The sequence below is a fragment of the Cherax quadricarinatus genome, chromosome 39 (genome assembly GCF_038502225.1).
Source record: "Cherax quadricarinatus isolate ZL_2023a chromosome 39, ASM3850222v1, whole genome shotgun sequence".
Taxonomy (NCBI): Eukaryota; Metazoa; Arthropoda; class Malacostraca; order Decapoda; family Parastacidae; genus Cherax; species Cherax quadricarinatus.
In genome coordinates this window covers 22,468,644-22,490,362 of record NC_091330.1, presented here as the reverse complement: position 1 = coordinate 22,490,362, position 21,719 = coordinate 22,468,644, and positions in this window count along the sequence as shown.

Sequence of the window (21,719 nt, the reverse complement as noted above, 5' to 3'; positions counted from 1 at the left end):
GTATATTACCTTTTCATTTAATTTTATATTGCTTATATTTGCGATAATAGCTAAATCGTAAATGTATGACTTTATATTATTATTTGAGTGTTATATTGTTATTTGACTTATGTTGTTAGGATGTACATATGTGCTCAGTTCAAGTCTTGATTGTCAAACTACTGTAATTATCGCTTGTCGCTCGTTATACTGCCGGCTTCTGAGCTGTGCTGTCCACGGGGCTATCACGTGATCGAGGGGGGGGTGTCCTCACCTCTCGTGAAGTATTCAGTCTGCTCTAGACTCGCTTGGTGGTTGGACAGATTGTCTGTCTCATTATTCTTGTTAGTTCTGTAGAACTCTGTTCACAGAACATTGTATACAACTTCGTGATTTTCGACGTTGTACTGAGGTTGTGTGTCGCTTAGACACTCTGAACATCTCAGGTCCTTAGCTATAGCTTCTGACCTAATTTTGTACTGGTTTCTGTGTATTGTCACAGTCAGGGTTTTTCCTATGCTGAACTTAGATTCAGTAGTATGGGAGTTTTGTAACTTTTGTGGAGGATCTGCAGATGGTCCCTACTTAGTGTCGTTATATAATCTCCTTGTTCCTGATTCTATGTCGCAGTCGCTTGTTATATGGCTATTGGGCTTAGCATTCTTTTCATTGTTCAAGCAGACTGTTCTGGTTGCCAGTCGGTCAAGAAGTTATTTTATTAGAGGACTTTGTCAGTCACTTTTTTAAGTCTAGTCGAGTCGTGAGACAGAGAACTACTTAGAGCACTTACACACATACACAAACTTACTTGTACATATTTGTAATATCTTATTAAATGTTAATGTACCAGACGGTACTTAAGAATTATAAATGTGATATGTGCTTTCAGCACAATAATATTGAACTCGAGAGATTGATTTTATTTTGATTGCTGTGATTAATTTAATTTGATAATATACCTCTAGACAACGTAATGATTAATAAATTTATTAAATTTTAATTTCTCTAGTTAGTAGCCTACCAGTTGTAATCCTGAAGCACTATTGAATAATACTGAATTTTAATGGTTAATTGGACAAGGATACTGACTACTTGTTACGAAAACCCAGTAACAGGCTGGATGCTAGAAGGGCAGTCCTTTCTAGTATTCACTGGAGATCTCTAAGCTTTTAGAATCGCGTTTTTTGTAACAGTGAGCAGTGTACACTGGTAGCAGTGTGAGCAGTGTACACTGATAGCAGTGTGAGCAGTATACACTTCTAGCAGTGTGAGCAGTGTACACTGGTAGCAGTGTGAGCAGTGTACACTTGCAGCAGTGTGAGCAGTGTAAACTGGTAGCAGTGTGAGCAGTGTACACTTGCAGCAGTGTGAACAGTGTACACTGGTAGCAGTGTGAGCAGTGTACACTGGTAGCAGTGTGAGCAGTGCATACTGGTAGCAGTGTGGGCAGTGTACACTGGTAGCAGTGTGAGCAGTGTACACTGGTAGCAGTGTGAGCAGTGCACACTGGTACCAGTGTGAGCAGTGTACACTGGTAGCAGTGTGAGCAGTGTACACTGGTAGCAGTGTGAGCAGTGTACACTGGTAGCAGTGTGAGCAGTGTACACTGGTAGCAGTGTGAGCAGTGCACACTGGTAGCAGTGTGAGCAGTGTACACTGGTAGCAGTGTGAGCAGTGTACACTGGTAGCAGTGTGAGCAGTGTACACTGGTAGCAGTGAGCAGTGTACACTGGTAGCATTGTGAGCAGTGTACACTAGTAGCAGTGTGAGCAGTGTACACTGGTAGCAGTGTGAGCAGTGTACACTGGTAGCAGTGTGAGCAGTATATACTTCTAGCAGTGTGAGCAGTGCACGATGGTAGCAGTGTGAGCAGTGTACACTGGTAACAGTGTGAGCAGTGCACACTGGTAGTAGTGTGAGCAGTGCACACTGGTAGCAGTGTGAGCAGTGTACACTGGTAGCAGTGTGAGCAGTGCACACTGGTAGCAGTGTGAGCAGTGCACACTGGTAGTAGTGTGAGCAGTGCACACTGGTAGCAGTGTGAGCAGTGTACACTGGTAGCAGTGTGAGCAGTGCACACTGGTAGCAGTGTGAGCAGTGCACACTGGTAGCAGTGTGAGCAGTGTACACTGGTAGCAGTGTGAGCAGTGCACACTGGTAGCAGTGTGAGCAGTGTACACTGGTAGCAGTGTGAGCAGTGCACACTGGTAGTAGTGTGAGCAGTGCACACTGGTAGCAGTGTGAGCAGTGTACACTGGTAGCAGTGTGAGCAGTGTACACTGGTAGCAGTGTAAGCAGTGCACACTGGTAGTAGTGTGAGCAGTGCACACTGGTAGTAGTGTGAGCAGTGCACACTGGTAGCAGTGTGAGCAGTGCACACTGGTAGTAGTGTGAGCAGTGCACACTGGTAGCAGTGTGAGCAGTGTACACTTGCAGCAGTGTGAGCAGTGTACACTGGTAGTAGTGTGAGCAGTGCACACTGGTAGCAGTGTGAGCAGTGTACACTTGCAGCAGTGTGAGCAGTGTACACTGGTAGTAGTGTGAGCAGTGTACACTTGCAGCAGTGTAAGCAGTATAAACTGGTAGCAGTGTGAGCAGTGTACACTGGTACCAGTGTGAGCAGTGTACACTTGCAGCAGTGTAAGCAGTATAAACTGGTAGCAGTGTGAGCAGTGTACACTTGCAGCAGTGTGAGCAGTGTACACTGGTACCCGTGTACACAGTGTACAAGGGTGCCAGGGTATATTGCTAAAGCACATCACTAGCACAATGGAAAAAACTCGTTTTTCCACACCAACACTTTTCCAAAGACTCTGTTGAGCAATATAAAACTCTAGTGGTCATTTTCTGCAACGATTGACTTCGTATTGGTGGCGCCATTTTTCGAGTGTTCCAAGAAAAACAGACTGGATGGAAATCATTTTAATCAATGTGTATTGGATTCAAAAAGGTTTATCCCTCTGGACTCTGCTGGTGCTTACGTTGAACTGCTGGCAACTAGCACTAATAGTCTGACTAGACCCCTCATCCAGGAAGCTTGACTCGAGACCAGGCAACGGAAGCTATGATCCATGAAGCCATAAACAGACAACAGGAAATTGTCTTGCTACCGTTGAATGTTATCCAAGTATTATCATCTTTTGTTGTGTGTGATAATGTTCGCTTTTATTAAAATATTTCTCTGGAAATCAAATAATTTATTATCCGCTCTTTTGACAGTCGTGTTTTGTCTTAATATAAAATTATTACTATTATAGAAGAATGTACAGAGTTTATGCCAGGCAAGCCAATCAGTGTATGCCAGGCAGAGGAGAAGTTGACACTCAGCAAGCCAATCAGTGTATGCCAGGCAGAGGAGAAGTTGACACTCAGCAAGCCAATCAGAGTATGCCAGGCAGAGGAGGGTTGACACTCAGCTGTTATTACTGTTCTTACTGCTGAACAGCGGTTTAGTGCCGATGAAGGTAGCGTAGGTAGCAATGATACGGCCGTGGACTAGATTGGCTTTAATCGGGTAGGAGTGAGTACACAACGGGCAGTGTGAGGGAGTGACCGCAAGCCAGTCCGTGGAGGGGGAGTACTTGTGTACGTCAAGTCGGTCGGTCCAGGAGTGAGAGAGGGTGGTCTGTGCTTCCCACCGACCTAGGTAGGCCTACAGAGGGCAGCACTGAATGCCGCGAAATATGAACTAGTCAGAGCAGACGGCTAGGCTGTGTGCTCTGACAGTACAGGCTGTCTACATTTGCTCGGCCACGCACCTCGCGTCGTCCCGACGCGACAATACTGGTGGGCCCATAGGTATAAAGGAATTACACTAGCTACCCCAGAGAGGGACTGGCTTTCGCTCACTAGTAAATAAAAAATGGACAAAAAAAAATGCGACAGGCAAAAAAAAAACTCTCCCATCCAGGGGAAGAGAAAACTGGTTTGCCCGCGCTGTTTCATCGAGTAGAGAGCCCGGAGACGTCAGCACTGGAACTAAAATCTTCTATATACAGGTTGTCCGCAGGGCTGAACATCAGTTGACCACTCGTCTACTAACGTTGTTGCACGCTCACATCTGCAAACAATGACTGACAGTAGCATTTCCTAAGGTGTGACATGTAACTCAGAGGGCAGCACTGCCCTGACCGTAATACAGGCTTTTTTTTCTTTTGTTATAAAACACTGGTGCACATATGTACAATAATACTATATCCATGGAATTCATTACACTCTGGGTACCCTTCTAAAAGTATTTACATAATTACATGATGTTGTCCACCCTGACTCTATTATCGACTAGCTATACAATGTGTGTGCATTTATACCCATTTCTGCAAGCAAACAATTAGCATAACTAGCGTAGGAGTCAGACAAGTCAGTAGGTACGTCAATGTCACAGAAATGTACTGTTGTCCTGGGTCGCAGGCCATAAGTATGGAGCCTTACTGGGCCGTCTTCCGTACCAGTAGTAGTGGGAGAAGGGATAGACGGTTTGTCCCTAACATTAGTCTGATCGTGGCGTTGCAACGCACGCACCTCCAGCTCTGCTTCGGCCTGCATATGGTCCACATACTTCATGTGATCAAGGTGGGCTTCCTTGATAGTTCCCGTAGCAATCTCCCTCACCTCGAACTTATTGCCACGGAGCTGTCGTAGGACACGGTAAGGACCCACAAACTTTGGGACAAGTTTGTGCATACCTGGGGTCTGCACTGGGTTGAGCAACATAACTTTGCAACCTGGTTCCACTTTGCTTTCCTTGGCGCGGGCATTGCGCTCAGACGTGAACCTATCAGTAGCTTTCATAAGGTTCTCTCGTACCCGCTGGAAGACAAGCTGCGTTGTCCTCATCTTTACTACACTGGGGTTATCAGTATCGTAAGTAGGTCTAGGTGGAGTAAACAGAATTTCATATGGTAAGCGCTTGTCATAGCCATACAAAGCAAAATGAGGTGTCTCACCGATCGAGCTGTTGAGGGAGGAATTTAATGTACACTGAACATCTGGGATAGCCTCATCCCATGTAGTACAACTTGGGTTAACGGTTACTCTGAGCACCTCCAGGACTTTGCGATTTGTACGTTCAGCAAGACCATTACTCGCAGGGTGGCGTGGAGCTACTGGCGCTTGATGAATGTTGAATCTGGAGCAAAGATCCTGCATTATGCCATTTATAAACTCAGACCCATTGTCTGACAGAAGGACACGTGGGCAAGTATGACGAAGAACAACATGCTCACGGAAAGCACTAGCGACCGTTTCCGCGGTTTTATCAGGAATGGGTACTAATTCACTGTACCGCGTCAAGTTATCTACCATTACAAGCAGGTGCTTATTTCCCTTCTCCGAGGTCGAGAAGTTCGTCAACAGGTCGACAGAAGTTCTCTCCCAGGGCTCCTTTGTAATGGGATACTTTAGAATGGGGTTAGGACCTGTAATGGTACCCTTGTGCTGTAGGCAAACAACACACTGGTGTACATGCTTGGCAATGTCCGATGCCATCTTAGGCCAGAAATATTTCATTCGTGCCTGTTTGATACTGCGGTCCTTCCCGGGGTGCGCTACACCTGGGACATTGTGGATCAACCTAAGAGTAGCTGGTATCATGGACTCTGGTATCACCAGTTGGTATACGGTTCTGCCGGGGTCCACCAGCTGTGCAACACGGCACAGTACTCCTTGGTTGACCACTAAATCCTTCAGTGGAACGGGAGACTTGACCTGTAAGTCAACGTCCTCCTTGGTCAGGAAACGAAGGACTGGAGACCACACAGGGTCCTGTCGTTGGGCTCTCTCGAGATCCTCAACAGAGAACGAATTGCCGACACTCACGAATGCTATATGTCTCGACAGGGCATCAGCTACAACATTTTGCTTACCTGGGACATAGCAAATTTCAGGGTTGTAGTCATTGAACGTGAGCGACCACCGAGCATGCTTTCCCGAGAGGTTCTTATTCGCAAAAAGGGCCAATAAGGGTAAATGATCTGTATAAATCTTGATAGGATAATGATAGATGATATCCCGAAAATGACTCAGGGCCCATACAATGGCTAAAGCTTCTAGCTCTGTCACTGAATAATTGACTTCCGCTTTAGTAAGAACACGGCTAGCATAGGCAATAGGCTGTTGCTTACCATTAGATTCCTGTGACAAGACTGCACCGATGCCAACTTTGCTGGCATCAGTCGTCAAGGTAAATGCCTTGGTGAAATCAGGGAATCTAAGGGTTGGGGCTGATGTTAACTTGTTCTTAAGAATGACAAAAGCTCGTTCCTGATCACACGTCCACTCAAAAGGGGCATCCTTCTTGAGTAAGCGTGTCAGGGGTGCAGCAATGGTGGAGAAACCTGCGATAAAGGTGCGGTAGAAACCCGCCAGGCCTATGAAGGACCGGACTGCATCCGCCGTCATGGGTCTGGGGAATTTCTGCACGGCCGAGATTTTAGACTCGTCCGTCTTTATGCCATTCTGAGTTACTACGTGACCCAGAAATTTTATTTCCTTCCGGAGGAAATGACATTTGGAGAGCTTTACCTTAAGATTTGCCTGAGCTAGCCTGTCCAATACCCTGTCAAGTTTCTCAAGATGTGACGGGACATCTTGCGACATGACTATGAGATCATCCAGGTAGACCATGAGCGTGCCACCTAGGAGGGTACGGAAAATTGTCGTCATCAAACGACTAAACGTGATTGGGCTTCCGCGCAAGCCGAAGGGCATCCTCCTGAACTGGTAATGACCAGTTGGCGTAGAGAAAGCTGTCAACTCTCTGCTCTCATCATCGAGGGGGATCTGCCAGAACCCTTGAAGAAGATCAAGAGTTGAAAAGACCTTATTATCGCCGATGTTCTGCAACAGGTCGTTCAGAACTGGCAATGGAAAACGGTCTGGGATGGTACATGCATTCAGTTTCCTGTAATCGATAACAGGGCGCCAGGTTCCGTCTTTCTTGGGAACCAGAATAAGGGGAGCATTCCACGGGGAAGTGGACTCCTCAATAACTCCATCACGGAGCATCCGTGTAATGAGTTCTTCGGCGAAGACTCTTTGCGCATGTGGCAGGCGATACGCAGGTACATAAATGGGTTTAGTACCTTTGTCAAGTGGAATACGGTGAGAGATCAGTGGGGTCAAACCCATCGACTCACCATCTAGTGCAACTGCAGAACGTGCACGATTGAGAACCTGGAGAAGTTTTGGGACCTCTTCAGGATAGTCTGTCAAAGCTAGATCATCTTCCTGCACTGGCCGGGTGTTGGAAGAGTCAGCAGCAGACTCGCCTGGGAGAACTGCACTCACAAGGAAGTCAGCTGGGGCTTCACCCTCCACTCTCACCGGGAGAGGGAATCTGACAAGGTCGACAAGTGAGGTATTCTTCCGCAGGGGAAATTCTCGACTATGCATGTTGACAACAAGGACTTGCAACTTACCACGTTGCACTGTGTGCAAGGATGGTTCAAGGGAGAGGCCCTTGACTCGGCATGTGTCGTTGTCAACCAGCACATGGTCTCCTTCAAAAGCTCTGCTCACGTACACCGTAACAGGAGTGAGCGAGTTAGCTGACAAAGTGACGTCATACTTTGTACAAGCAGTAACTCTGCTCGCTGATGCCATGACACGAGTCAGACAGTCGCCTGCCGACAGGGATACTGCGGCTTGACAACTGCTGGTCTCTACAACAGCGTCAGAGTTAGAGTGAAGGTTAGACTGGGCGTCCCCAGACTGGGTTTCACTGGTAACTACGCGCTGATGGCCAGGAGGTGATGGGCAACGAGCTCTACTACGAGGTCGATCAGGACAAGAGACCGACCCCGGGGAGAATGTGCTATGGAAACCACCGGTTTCCAACGATTCTAGGCACTGTGCATACTCTGAGACAGAGTAGCACGTAGTGGATCCTAAGCGCACGCCCCAGAAGGGCACATCCACTCCGTTGAATTCCGCTTTCCACTCAGCTGGATCTAAACGGATCCTAAGATCTGCCATGGTTTTGAACCCTATGAGCAGGTCACCATGGAAAACAATACCATCTACGACTAAGAATTTTGCGGACAGCTTGTGACCCTGGACCACAAATTCTAGCGTTGTGCGACCGCGAACCGTCAGCGGTTTACCTGAGACTCCTCTCAAGGTCTGAATGGCAGACGGCTCTGTCAACATGGCCGCGTGAAGGCCAATGTCTCGGAAAAAAGTGGAGCGGACAATGTTAACCACCGAACCTGTATCTAGGAAAAGCTGAACAGGCTTATTGTGGACAGTGGACTCGATGAGCGGTCCACATGGGTTGTCATACCGAACATGAAGGCATGACAGGCCGACGAGATCCCCGGAGTCACAGCTGCTCGAGGCTCGACACTTGTTGACGAGGCTCGACCTGGAAGGTACGGTACGAGTCTCGGCAACAACGTCAAGACACTCGGTTTCCTCACTGTCGGCAAGCGTATCACTGCCCAGGGCGGCGAATGCATTGCGGACAGGGACGGAATACAGCGACTCCGACAGGGTTACTATGTCTTTCGCTGGTTTTGCGGACGCGCCTCTTCCCCCGAACTAGTGGAAGGGCTTCTACGAGCACGTGCATTGCGCGACGACTGCTTGCTCCACTCAGCTGACAGTATACTTCGCAGCTTGTTACACTCATGGGAGGTATGACTGGAAGTATTGTGGTAAACACAGACTCCCTCGCGAAGCTGAGCATGGGGACGGTGACGGTTACCTTGATACTGAGCATGGGGACGGTTATGGTTACTGGGATACTGAGCATGGGGACTGTGACGGTTACTTTGCGGGGACTTAGGTTTGTAACACTCCGATCGGTAGTGCCCTCGTTTGCCACAGTTGAAACAAGTCACTACACGCTTAGCGGGTGAGGTTGGGGGTGGTGTCTGCTGGCGACGTTTCGCCCTGGTCCAGGAAGTCGATGACTGCCTTTTTGTATGAGACCGACTGTTGTTACTGTGGTCAATATTTTTACTTAGGCGCGTGTTAGTGGGACTGGGGTTAGAAACTTTGTGGGCTGGCTGTCTGACAGCAGCAGCAAAAGTGACTTCCGGCTGCGACCGCGGGGTCACTGTGGACGGCGCCGGAAGGATGGGTAGGGGATCATCCGCAAAGCGGCAAACCTTGCCTTGCTCGGAAGGCGGCTTGAGCGAGTCGATGGCGTCATATGCACCCAGGACGTCGTGCTGAGGGCCGAGTCCTAGCGCATCAATGGCAGCCCAGAGGTTAGGGGCGGCATCCCTCCGCATGATGCCGACAGCCAGCATGGGGATGATGTCTTTAGCAGCAATACGGCCATCACCATCCACCCACTTAGTGGAGTTGATGGCATCAGTAAAGTCCGTGGCGGCTTGCTCGAACCGGCAAACGCAAGCCAGGGGGCTTTCGTGCCGGTATTGACATTCGGCCAAGACGCTGGTAACGATGTCAATGTAATGGCGTTGGCGACTACGCCGAAAATAACGCCTAAATTCCTCCTTAAGTTCATCCCAAGACTGAATCTTACAAACGCGCTTGAGCTGCACAAAGGCACCTATATCACCCTGGGTGAGATCCACTGCTGCAACAGCAGCACGAATGTACTGTGTATCCGTTGGACTATCAAATAGAGCCTGAACAGTCGTCTCGACTGACTGCAGCCATGGCTCTAAACTATTTGCACGACCGTCAAAAATAAGGGTCAGGTATGGACGATGAGCCGGCCCACTGGTGGTCGAGGCTTGAGCCACAAGTTGACCAACTGTCGCTGGGGCTTCGATGCCCTGCCGCGTGTTCACGCTGGCTGAGGCACCATTGCTGGCACCAGCAGAATCTGGACTAACGGCATGGCCACTGCGTGTCTTAGTCATGACGTCAATTGTTCAAATGCAAGTAGGTCACGAAGAGGGTAAACAGGTCAGAGCAAGAAATGGTATGCACTGGCTACAATTCAAAACAGAGTCAAAGAGAACTCAGCACCACAGTACTAGGTAAACTGCTTAGTGATAGAAATAATTTGAGCAAAACAACAATAAAAAGGGAAATAGTGATACACTCTGAACACAAAATAAGAGATGTATGCAAGTGAATGTACTACAGGGAAGTGCACAAAATGAAGCTAAGGATAGTCAATAATTTCACCAGGAATCTGGCAACAAAATTTATGAAAAGGAGTTGAACTGTAAACACTGGTAGCAAAAATTGCACAAAATTAAAATAAATCAGGTACTACACAACACTAAACTGTGCTGCAAGCACAGTTTAAAAAGATTGCGGGTGCTAGCAGTTGCAAATTGAAACGCAAAAAAAAAGGGTAATTCACTTGCACAAGGGAAGTTGGCACAGAAAAGATATCAGAGTATGGAATAGTGCCAAAAATCACAGAAAAAAAAATACACTGTATCCAGAATTGCTATATTGCACACAAAATAAAATTAATAAAAATGCAAATTATTAAATTCAAGAATATGGCAAAGGTTAACTGGTGTTAGCAGGGTGTACACTGGCAAAAAGAAAAAAAATTTGCACAATCTCAAGGTCAAAATTAATTAACTTCACAAGGAATTTTGGTAATTAATGGTAAATAAGCAGGTTCCCAAAAATACACTCAATGACTTGGGTATACAAAATAGCAAAATGCAATGCACATAGGTGAATATTCACTGATAAAACATAGAATATATGTAGAGCAAATAAATGGGGAAACAGAAGAAAAGTTTAATGGGCTAGGCACAGATTGTATCACTGCAGGTAGAATAAACTAATACTTAAGTACTTGAAGATTACACTTATTAAAAGAAAAAAAAACACTAACAAACAAAACAGTGCAAGGGTGTCAACAATCTGTGGCTAACTTGCAGGTGCAACTAACAAAATAACAGCACACAGGAATTACATGAAAACTGTATGTGAGAGGTAAATTGTATAAATGGTTAACACTGAACAATTTAAATCAATAACTGAGGTGCAAGAAGCAGAATAAAATACTGGAATTTAAAATGTAGGAGTGCAAAAATAAATTTACAAAATTTAAGAAGCTGTAGGTAAGTGGCAAAATGTGCACTGATGACACTGAACAATTTACTGAAGTATGGCTTCAGTAACTGTAACTGTATTGGTGCAGGACAGTTAAATAATGTCACAAAATATTAGGAAATGCTAGGTAAGTCACTGTTTACTTAACTTTGAGTGCAGATGGACGAAGGTACGGGTGCTGCAGGTCCTGGAACTTTCAGTGATGCTCTAGTAACACTACACGCCTCGTAGCATTTGTATACTGCTATGGGGCTTCAATGTCGTAGGAAAAATTATCAGAATGGACTTGGGAAGAACAGGAAAGACCGGGGTAACTCTGTGGAGGTATAAGATATTAGAAGACGTGGATACCCGGCGTGAACCACAGCTGTGTGTTGGTTGTTTACACTGGCAAGCGTGTCTGGGCGCGCTGACTGACTGCGGCTTCAGCACACGGAGAACAAAACATTTACTGCACTACTCGAACGTGCTAAAAACAAGCTTAAGTGAAACTTTGAACTGGGACGAGTAAGTTTTACTGTAACAAATCACTGGGGAAAACAGAACTGGTGATGAACTGGGAATAAAACAGCAAGGGAAAGGGAAAAAAAAAATTTAAACTGGGCAACACAAAAAAAAAAAACTGCACTGGCTGGAGATACGTAGACGCTGAGTAGTTGTAGACACTATGATGAGTCACGAGCTGCTGTAGACGCTGAACTGAGCTGGCTTAGGGGCTAAGCCAACTGGGTTCCCACGTGGTTAAGCCAGGTAGAACTTCTTGGAGGAAACTGGGAAGAACACAACACACATGGACGGCGAGATGGACGTCGTTGCGTAGCAGAGAAGGCTGTAGAGAGGCTGGTGTGTTTACGCGCTGATTAGGGTATAAACCAACCCCAGAGCTGCCTCGTGGTCACTCGTGGAGCCACACGAAGCCAACACACTAAACGACCTCACCTCTACTTCTTGTAGCTGAGAAGGGCGTAGGGACGCTGTAGGAGGCAGGAGAATGGTGCTGGAGAGTGTTGAAGGGCTGTAGAGAGGGTGATGAGGTGAACACGTGACTGCTAAGGCTGGAGATGACGCCGTGACGCCTATGTCCAGATTTTGTGGGAAAAATCTAGGACGAAGATCTATCTCAGGTCCCGTCAAGACGCTGGGAGTAACAGATAACTCTTTAGGCCAGCAGGTGCGTTGGATGACGACGGATGATGTTGACTGGCGTCGACCGATGGTGTTGACCCCTCCACCCTGAAGAGGCTCACAATGCCGCTGACTCCGCTGTCACCACTGTTATTGCTGTTCTTACTGCTGAACAGCGGTTTAGTGCCGATGAAGGTAGCGTAGGTAGCAATGATACGGCCGTGGACTAGATTGGCTTTAATCGGGTAGGAGTGAGTACACAACGGGCAGTGTGAGGGAGTGACCGCAAGCCAGTCCGTGGAGGGGGAGCACTTGTGTATCTCAAGTCGGTCGGTCGAGGAGTGAGAGAGGGTGGGCTATGCTTCCCGCTGAACTAGGTAGGCCTACAGAGGGCAGCACTGAATGCCGCGAAATATGAACTAGTCAGAGCAGACGGCTAGGCTGTGTGCTCTGACAGTACAGGCTGTCTACATACCAGGCAGAGGAGGGTTGACACTCATCTAGAGAATCAGAGTATGCCGGGCAGAGGAGGGTTGACACTCAACTAGACAATCAGAGTATGCCAGGCAGAGGAGGGTTGACACTCAACTAGACAATCAGAGTATGCCAGGCAGAGGAGGGTTGACACTCAACTAGACAATCAGAGTATGCCAGGCAGAGGAGGGTTGACACTCAACTAGACAATCAGAGTATGCCAGGCAGAGGAGGGTTGACACTCAACTAGACAATCAGAGTATGCCAGGCAGAGGAGGGTTGACACTCAGCTAGACAATCAGAGTATACCAGGCAGAGGAGGGTTGACACTCAGCTAGACAATCAGAGTATGCCAGGCAGAGGAGGGTTGACACTCAGCTAGACAATCAGAGTATGCCAGGCAGAGGAGGGTTGACACTCAACTAGACAATCAGAGTATGCCAGGCAGAGGAGGGTTGACACTCAACTAGACAATCAGAGTATGCCAGGCAGAGGAGGGTTGACACTCAGCTAGACAATCAGAGTATGCCAGGCAGAGGAGGGTTGACACTCAACTAGACAATCAGAGTATGCCAGGCAGAGGAGGGTTGACACTCAACTAGACAATCAGAGTATGCCAGGCAGAGGAGGGTTGACACTCAACTAGACAATCAGAGTATGCCAGACAGAGGAGGGTTGACACTCAACTAGACAATCAGAGTATGCCAGACAGAGGAGGGTTGACACTCAGCTAGACAATCAGAGTATGCCAGACAGAGGAGGGTTGACACTCAGCTAGACAATCAGAGTATGCCAGACAGAGGAGGGTTGACACTCAGTGATCATTGTTTATATCACTTTCTTTTCCTCAGGTAATGCGAGAAACCGCAATGTATATTTTAAGCTAAATATTTTCTGTATTCAGAAAACTATTTAGCAGTTATTTTGTGTGTGTGTGTGTGTGTGTGTGTGTGTATGTGTGTGCGTGTGTGTGTATGTGTGTGCTTGCGTGTGTGTGTGCGTGTGTGTGCTCGTGTGTGTGTGTGTGTGTGTAAAGAGTAGGAGGAGGAATGGAAGAGGGAAGAGGGGAGAGAAGAGGAAAGAAGGGAGAGAGGAAGAGAGAGAGAGAGAGTACATGCACATTGGAAAGACAGACCACACGGAAGTTATCTGCAGAGTGGTGGAGGGAGGAAGCTCTATACTGTATTCAAATATTGGACATTGGATATTTGATTGGAAGTTAGAGGTGGACTGAAGGTATTGCTACAACTACCACCGCTTTAGTAGTACTACTGTCAGCCACAACCAAACGTATACCACCACATCTATTTTTAACTATCGTGATCTGTTAAAACTATGTCCAAATGGACATCTAGTGTAGTTGTGAAACTTCCACCATGGTTCTGGTAGCCACTGCCTGGGTACTCTCTGCTAGAATCCAGTTGATGCAAAGGTTTTGTCCAGTTGATTCTTAGAGAACTTAAATTACGTGGCACTAATAACTTCTTGGTAGAGGCTACTTATAATACTCCACACAACTCAATTTTCTAAGAAAAAGACCTTAGCTGCAGTAATGTTACAGTCGTTCACCATTAAAGTTGACATCAAAGTTTCGTGTAATTTAATCACTTTGCTCTTGAAAAAGATTTTCATGCTTGAATATGCCGAATTTGTTCAGTATCGAGAAGGGTTTTATCAGGTCAAGAACAAATTACAGTAGATGAATCTCGGTCGCTGTGTGATTCGATAAAGACATCAACTATATTCCATAATCCAGGGCCTCAGTGCACGCCACTAGAATTATGCAGAGTGCGGCTTCAGCTGATAATGCAATTAAATATTAACGTTGAGGATTTGAAGGGAATCAGAAGAGCATTCACTAGTCATCATAAGGAAATTGATATCCAATCTTCTTCATTAAAATGGTAAATTAGGATATCACACATTCCCAATCTAATTCGAAACTTTCAAAGAAATAAAAAAAAAACTCAATATCCTAAAATTTACAGTCACATTAAGCGTGAAGTCACTCGGAAGTTACGGTATCAACTTATCAGCTTGGAAGAGTTTAAGCTAATTAGATGGGACACTCAAGTTAGCGGATGAAAGCAGTATTTCAGTTTTTCCAGTTTCCAGAAAAGGTAAATTGGTACCTACACCGGCCAGAATCAATCTATACTCTTCTCTAAGATTGACCATCTTGTAAGAAAGTACAGTAAATACGTAAGTTTTATGAACGCTTATGTACATAACATACAAATGCTTAACAATGGCCTTCAGGGCACATAGCACAAAAGTGCACTCAGCTTGTATACTGAGCGCCCTTGGTTCAATCCCTGGTACGGGTGGAAACGTTGGACATGTTTCCTTACACCTGCTGCCCCTGTTCACCTAGCAGTAAGAAGGTACCTATGTGTTAGTCGACTGTTGTGGGTCGCATCCTGGGGGTGATCATCTACCTTAGATAGGACTGGGTCTTTGAAAAAGGCAGAGGCAGGATAACCAGGAAAAAACAAATGAAGTCAAACACTGACTTATTTCTGATCAGAAGAAACATTCTTCATTATTTCAAAGAAATCAATTTAATTGACAAAACTGACCCATGATAACTTACACAACCTAATATCAAGAGATTATTTTCTTGGAGGAAAACACAACAATACTGTTTAAAGTTGACCAGACGAGGCATTTTCCAGTTATTGCTTAAATTCGCACAAAATTTGTACCTACGAGATTTCATCCCATGAAATCTTCCATCCGTTTTATACGATGCAACAGTCAGTGAAGATTGATGTCGCTCATAGTTATATTTCATTCAAAGGAAAGTGCTAAAACCGTAGGGGTCACATAACGCCTAGAGAATGGGAGGCATTTAAATTTGATCCAAGCAGGGGAAATAATTGCAGTTCCTTGGATCAAGAGCCCCTCACCAGCATTAAGACTAAATGCAATATAGTAATATTATACCATTACGACCCCTCAAGGGAGGTTCCTTGACGCTGGTGAGGGGCTCTTGATCTAGGGAATTGGATCTGTTCTCCGGTTCCCTGAATTGAACCTGAATGCCTCCCCCCCCCAGAGGCGCTGTATAATCCTGCGGGTTTAGCGCTTCCCCTTGATTATAATAATAATACCATAACGAGATTAAAAGTGACAAAATGACATCTACACACTCCAGTAACTATATTAACCTTCTTCTAAGTAGGACTCAACAGTTTCGGAATTTTGAGGTCGCAGGAGGTTGTCTCCACTTATCAGACGGAAACCAAATTTGGGAATTACTGTGTAACACTGAACATAGGGCACCAGTGTATGCCAGTAGTCCCATGAATCTTGTCGCAAGATATATTACACAAGAGTTGAAAATTTGAAGCGGATCGAGTAATAAGTTCTTGAGTTATGAACGAAAATTAGTGAGACAGTAAACAGAAGCGTCTCTGAGAATGTTCAAAAAATAATTGGAAAGTTTTTCCCTCGTTAAACTTCAAAACGTTATAAAACAACAGATTTTTTCCTGTTTTCTTTTCCATTTACGTTACGTTTAAAATTCTCTACAATTTTACAAGATAAATATTTGATTTTGATTTAAAAAAAAATGATAAAATTACCAAAAAATGGCAAAATGGTACTCACACTGGCCAAAATTAATTCAAAATACTTCCTCTTAAAATACACCAGCTTTTATGGTTTGAGGTTGATCAGAAGATGCATTCTCTAGTTATTGCAGTGAAAACAATTTACTTAATAAAACTGGCAGATTTAAATTTAAAAGATGGAGGAAGAAAAAAGAAAAAAATTCAGGCAACCTCGTCAAGGTTTCTTTCAGGGATTCTTATGATTTAAATTTTTTTTTATGGTTTGTTCTTCAGAGATACAGTTTTTCCCTCCAGCAATTTCCCAGTTTATCGTCTTTTTTTGTATATGTATTAAGAATAAGAGAGAGTCGAGGACTGGTCTCGGAGTGCACCATCCATCAAGCTTGAGTGCACCATCCATCAAGCTTGAGTGCACCATCCATCAAGCTTGAGTGCACCATCCATCAAGCTTGAGTGCACCATCTATCAAGCTTCACTACTTACCATACTGGGATAACAAATTTGTCTCAGACATTACAGGTGCTGAGAGTACAGAAAGAGTAACTGTTCATATTTCCGGGAAAGTAACGTCTAAGATTCTTGTAGTGCTTAAGTTCGTCCCAGGAACTCGTGAACAAATTGCGGTCGAAGATCGTGATTTCAAAACTACTCGCTGTTCCCTGTCAGTGATTTAGTCACTGATCTGTTCCTGGAGATTGTACCCTATGCCATGAGACTAGTTTACTTAGTAATCATCTCTGTGCTACTTTTCACAATACCTTCGGAAGTCAGTGTACACTACATCTTACGGAACTTTGCTCTCTCATTTTTGTGTGTGTAAATGTAGCTGAGGACTTCTAGTAAATTTCTTTGGTAGTATCATTCAGTTGCGAACATATTTTTGATTATTGGTTATTGCTGATTGTTCATGAAATTAAACGATATTGCTCCTAATTATAGTTTCCAATAGTTTACCAACAACTCGTGTCAAACTGACGGGACTATAACTCAGAGAGCAGGACTGATCATTCAATACTCGAGTAACAAAAATTTCCAGATATTTTGCCTTTTTCACTTTACTTATTGACTGATATTTCATTCAGCGATGTAGATTTTTATCAATGGTCAGTTTTTCTATGTATTATTATACTTTATTGTAGCCTCAGCGCAGCTTTAATTGATATTTGGATAGTTTATTATAATTCCTTTAATAATGTTTTGTGACTTAGAGACGGAGAGAGGATACAGAGAATGAGAGAGAGAGAAAGAGAGAGAGAGAGAGAGAGAGAGAGTGAGAGAGAGGGAAAGTACGAGCAGGTAAATGTATGCAAATGTTCTTCAAAAATAGCGGAGATAGGCAAGTTTATGATTATTTTACAATATGGTGGAACAGCGGTATACATAACGTTTCTAAAGAGCGGCCTTCACTTGCTGCATGGCAGCATAGTGCCGTAAAATAGACGTGCAGCCTCCTCTATACCGTCGCCCACACGTAACTCTGCCAAACAAAGCAATTTCATCACAGTGTGGGACGTCAGGTAACTGATCTTGCAAACACAACGGACGTTATTTTGCAGGCATTGTGAATCGTGCATTTCTGCCCGATCTGTATAACGTTAGTTTCTGAATATTGGTTGTTTTAAATTAGGCTAGGTTGCTTAACAAGTATTATGTATAGTTAACCGGCTAAGTTGGAGGATTGTTTGTATCAGAGGATCGATAAGACCTACTCGTCCCATAGGGGAAGGTCTGACCTCATTGTGATCTACTTATAATATGGAGAGTCAGAAAGTTATCTGCTGAGGACTATCTATTTGTTCCTTGATTAGAGACTACCAGTTATTAGCTAATTGAAAAGACGCTAAAGCAGCATCTGATAAAACATTCTTTGCAGGAGAAAGATAATCCTGATAATGTTTCCATTTGCTGCATGTGTCTTCATCATCTTCATCTTGTAGGTATTTTCATACCATCTATTAATACTGCTATTATCTAAATGGTTGAGGCAAGGATAGTAAAACAGAAGGCTCTCTCCCAGCCTCCTATCCTACCACTGTCGGGATGTAATGAGGGAACGAAAATATACCATATCATATTAGAAAAAAACGAGATGGAATTTATTGGAGAGAGAGAAGCGAATGGAAGGTGTGGGCAATACACTACCTCTGTTGCTTAGTACTGGTTCTACTTCTGAGTACCACTAGTTTTAAGAACATAAGAAAGAAGGAAAACTGCAACAGGCCTATGCGAGGCAGGTCCAATACTCCCAACGGCTTAAGCTCACTGACCGTCAAACCTAACTGACCTAGTGAGGTCAGACACGTCACTTAAGGGAGGAGCACAGCATCCGACCTAGTAGCACAAGCTAGTTAGGTCCAACTCATACCTACCCACACTCACTCATGTATTTATCCAACCTATTTTTGAAACTACACAACGTCTTAGCTTCTATGACGGTACTCGGGAGTTTGTTCCACTCATCCACAACTCTGTTACCAAACCAGTGCTTTCCTATATCCTTACTGAATCTGAATTTTTCCAATTTAAAACCATTGCTGTGAGTCCTGTCTATGTTAGATATTTTTAGCACGCTATTTACATCCCCTTTATTAATTCCGGTTTTCCATTTATACACTTCAGTCATATCCCCCTAATTCTACGCCTTTCTAGAGAGTGCAGATTCAGGGCACTCAATCTGTCCTCATAGGGAAGATTTCTGATACATGGGATCAACTTTGTCATCCTCCTTTGTACGTTTTCCAGTGCATCTATATCCATTCTGTAATACGGTGACCAGAACTGTGCAGCATAATCTAAATGAGGCCTAACCAAAGATACATAGAGTTGAAGAATAGCCTGAGGACTTCTATTATTTATACTTCTTGATATGAAGCCAAGGATTCTGTTAACTTTATTGCGAACACTTATGCACTCTTATCTTGGTTTCAGATTACTGCTAACCAGAACTCCTAAATCCTTTTCACAAACCATAATATTAAGATCTACATTATTTAGTTTTTAATGTGGCATGGTTATTTTCCTGTCCAACATTTAGAACTTTGCATTTGTCTATATTAAACTGCATCTGCCACTTCTCCGACCACTGCATCAGTCTATTCAAATCATCCTGGAGTGCTCTAATGTCCTCATTAGAATGAATTGGACGGCCTATTTTGGTGTCATCGGAAAATTTGCTTATGTCGCTATTTATTCTCTCATCTATGTCGTTTATGTAGATTGTGAACAACAACGGGCCCAACACTGACCCTAGTGGAACACCGCTTGTGACGTGCCCCCTTTCCGATTTCTCCCCATTTATGCAAACTCTCTGCTGCCTATTTGTCAACCATGCCTCTACACAGGAAAAAAATTCTCCTCCTATTCCGTGTGCCTTAAGTTTCCTCAATAGTCTACTGAAGTCCATATACACATTATCATATTCATTTCCATGATCTATCTCTTCAGATACCTTAGTGAAGAATGTTAGTAAATTCGTAAGACAGGAACGCCCCTTTGTAAAATCGTGCTGAGATTCATTAATCAATTTATACCTTTAAAGATGACTACGAATTGCTTCGGCAATTATTGATTCCATAAATTTTCCCACTATGGAGGTAAGGCTTATTGGTCTATAGTTCGAAGCTAAGGACCTGTCACCTGCCTTGTAAATAGGTATTACATTTGCCATTTTCCACTTGTCTGGCACTATGCCAGTTTGTAGTGATATATTGAAAAGATTACCCAAAGGTATGCTAAGTTCCTCTTTACATTCCTTTAAAACCCTTGCAAACAGTTCATCAGGGCCTGGGGATTTGTTAGGTTTTAATTTCTCTATTTGTCTGTGGACCATGTCACTAGTTACCCGAATCGTGCATAGTTTATTATCGTCCTGTTCTACATACTTTGTTATTTCTGGAATTTCGCTAGTATCTTCCTGAGTAAAATTGAGAGGAAGTAGGTATTGAAAAGTTCACACATTTCCTTATCACTATCAGTGATCTGACCTGAGTTATTCTTAATTGGGTCAGTCTTGTCCCTAATCTTAATTCTGTATACCTGAAAGAACCCTTTTGGGTTAGTCTTCAAATCCCTTGCGACTTTAGCCTCATAATCCCTTGTGCTTTTCTTATTTCTTTTTTTTTAATTCTCTCTTTAATTGAATATATTGATTTCTTAACTGCACTTCCCCTTTTTTGATACGTCTATATATACCTCTCTTTTGACCAATGAGATGTTTTAATCTATTGTTTATCCATTTGGGATCATTTTTGTTAGATCTAATTTCCCTACTGGGGACAAAAGTCGTCTGGGCAACCAGCATTATGCTCTGAAATACGTCACATTGGCAACCAACTCTACCTACCTGACACATAGTTAGATCGCCCCAATTTAGTCCACCCAGGTAATTTCTCATACCCACGAAGTCGGCCAAGTGAAAATCTGGGACAGCGACTTGATTGCAGTTATCTGGGTAATTCCATGATATATTAAAACTAAGTGATTTGTGATCACTTTCCCCTAGCTCATCAGTAACCTCAAGATTATTAACTAGTGATTCTTTGTTGGCAAGAACCAAATCAGGCAGTTTGTTTCCTCTAGTTGGTTTTGTCACAAACTGTTTTAAAAAGCAATCCTGAACCGTATCAAGAAAGTCACTAGACTCAAGATTTCCTGTCATATTGTTCCAGTCAATTTGTCGAAAGTTAAAATCTCCCAGTAACACAACATTTTCATATCTAGACGCACTCCCTATCAAGGTTTGGGGGCCTATAAATCGCACCCAAAATTAATTTTTCATGACCTTCGAGAAACTGTAGCCAAACAGATTCTGTGTCCGTTGTTTCTACTGTTACATCTTGTCTAACACAACAGTTTAAATTATCTCTGACATACATCGCCGCTCCACCACCCTTCCTGTTGACCCTATCAGTGTGGAATAGTTTATAACCCTGTATGTTGCATTCAGAAGGCATTTCTCTATCTTTCAAGTTGAACCAGGTTTCTAGATACTACGCTGTAGTAGGACGTGAACAACCGGATATGAAATGCGTCGAGACAAACGTCAGGATAACGGTAGCCACTGTACAGAGAGAGCTTGGCCTGGCATTGTCTTTTGTTCGCATTGTTAACATCCTTAATGGTTTTGGAGACGAGTTGATTTAGATTCCACAGCTTCAGTTGGGAGTCTATTTCAGTAAGAAATAACTGCAGCAGGACGTTGATAGGAGCTGAACGGAGCTGAGATGAGAAAGGTCAAATATATGATCTCAGTTGCGATGAGGATGAACTGTCATCACCTTGGAAGGCAATACCTAGTGAAGGCCACATGCAGTGAAAACAAGGAAATGGAAGGATGCCTATGCATATCAGAAAAAAACCCTGATTCGTGGTTCATTGCCTCAAATGTTTTATTACAGGCCAGCAAATTAGTTAGGCAGGAACGCCCTCTACTGATAGCATGTTGAGACTCATCAAATTATGCTTGTTAAGGTGGCTCCGTATTTCGGCTAAAACTTATTCTAACAATTCGCCTACGATTGATGTTAGACTTATTGGACGGTAATTTGACGAAAGTGACTTATCCCC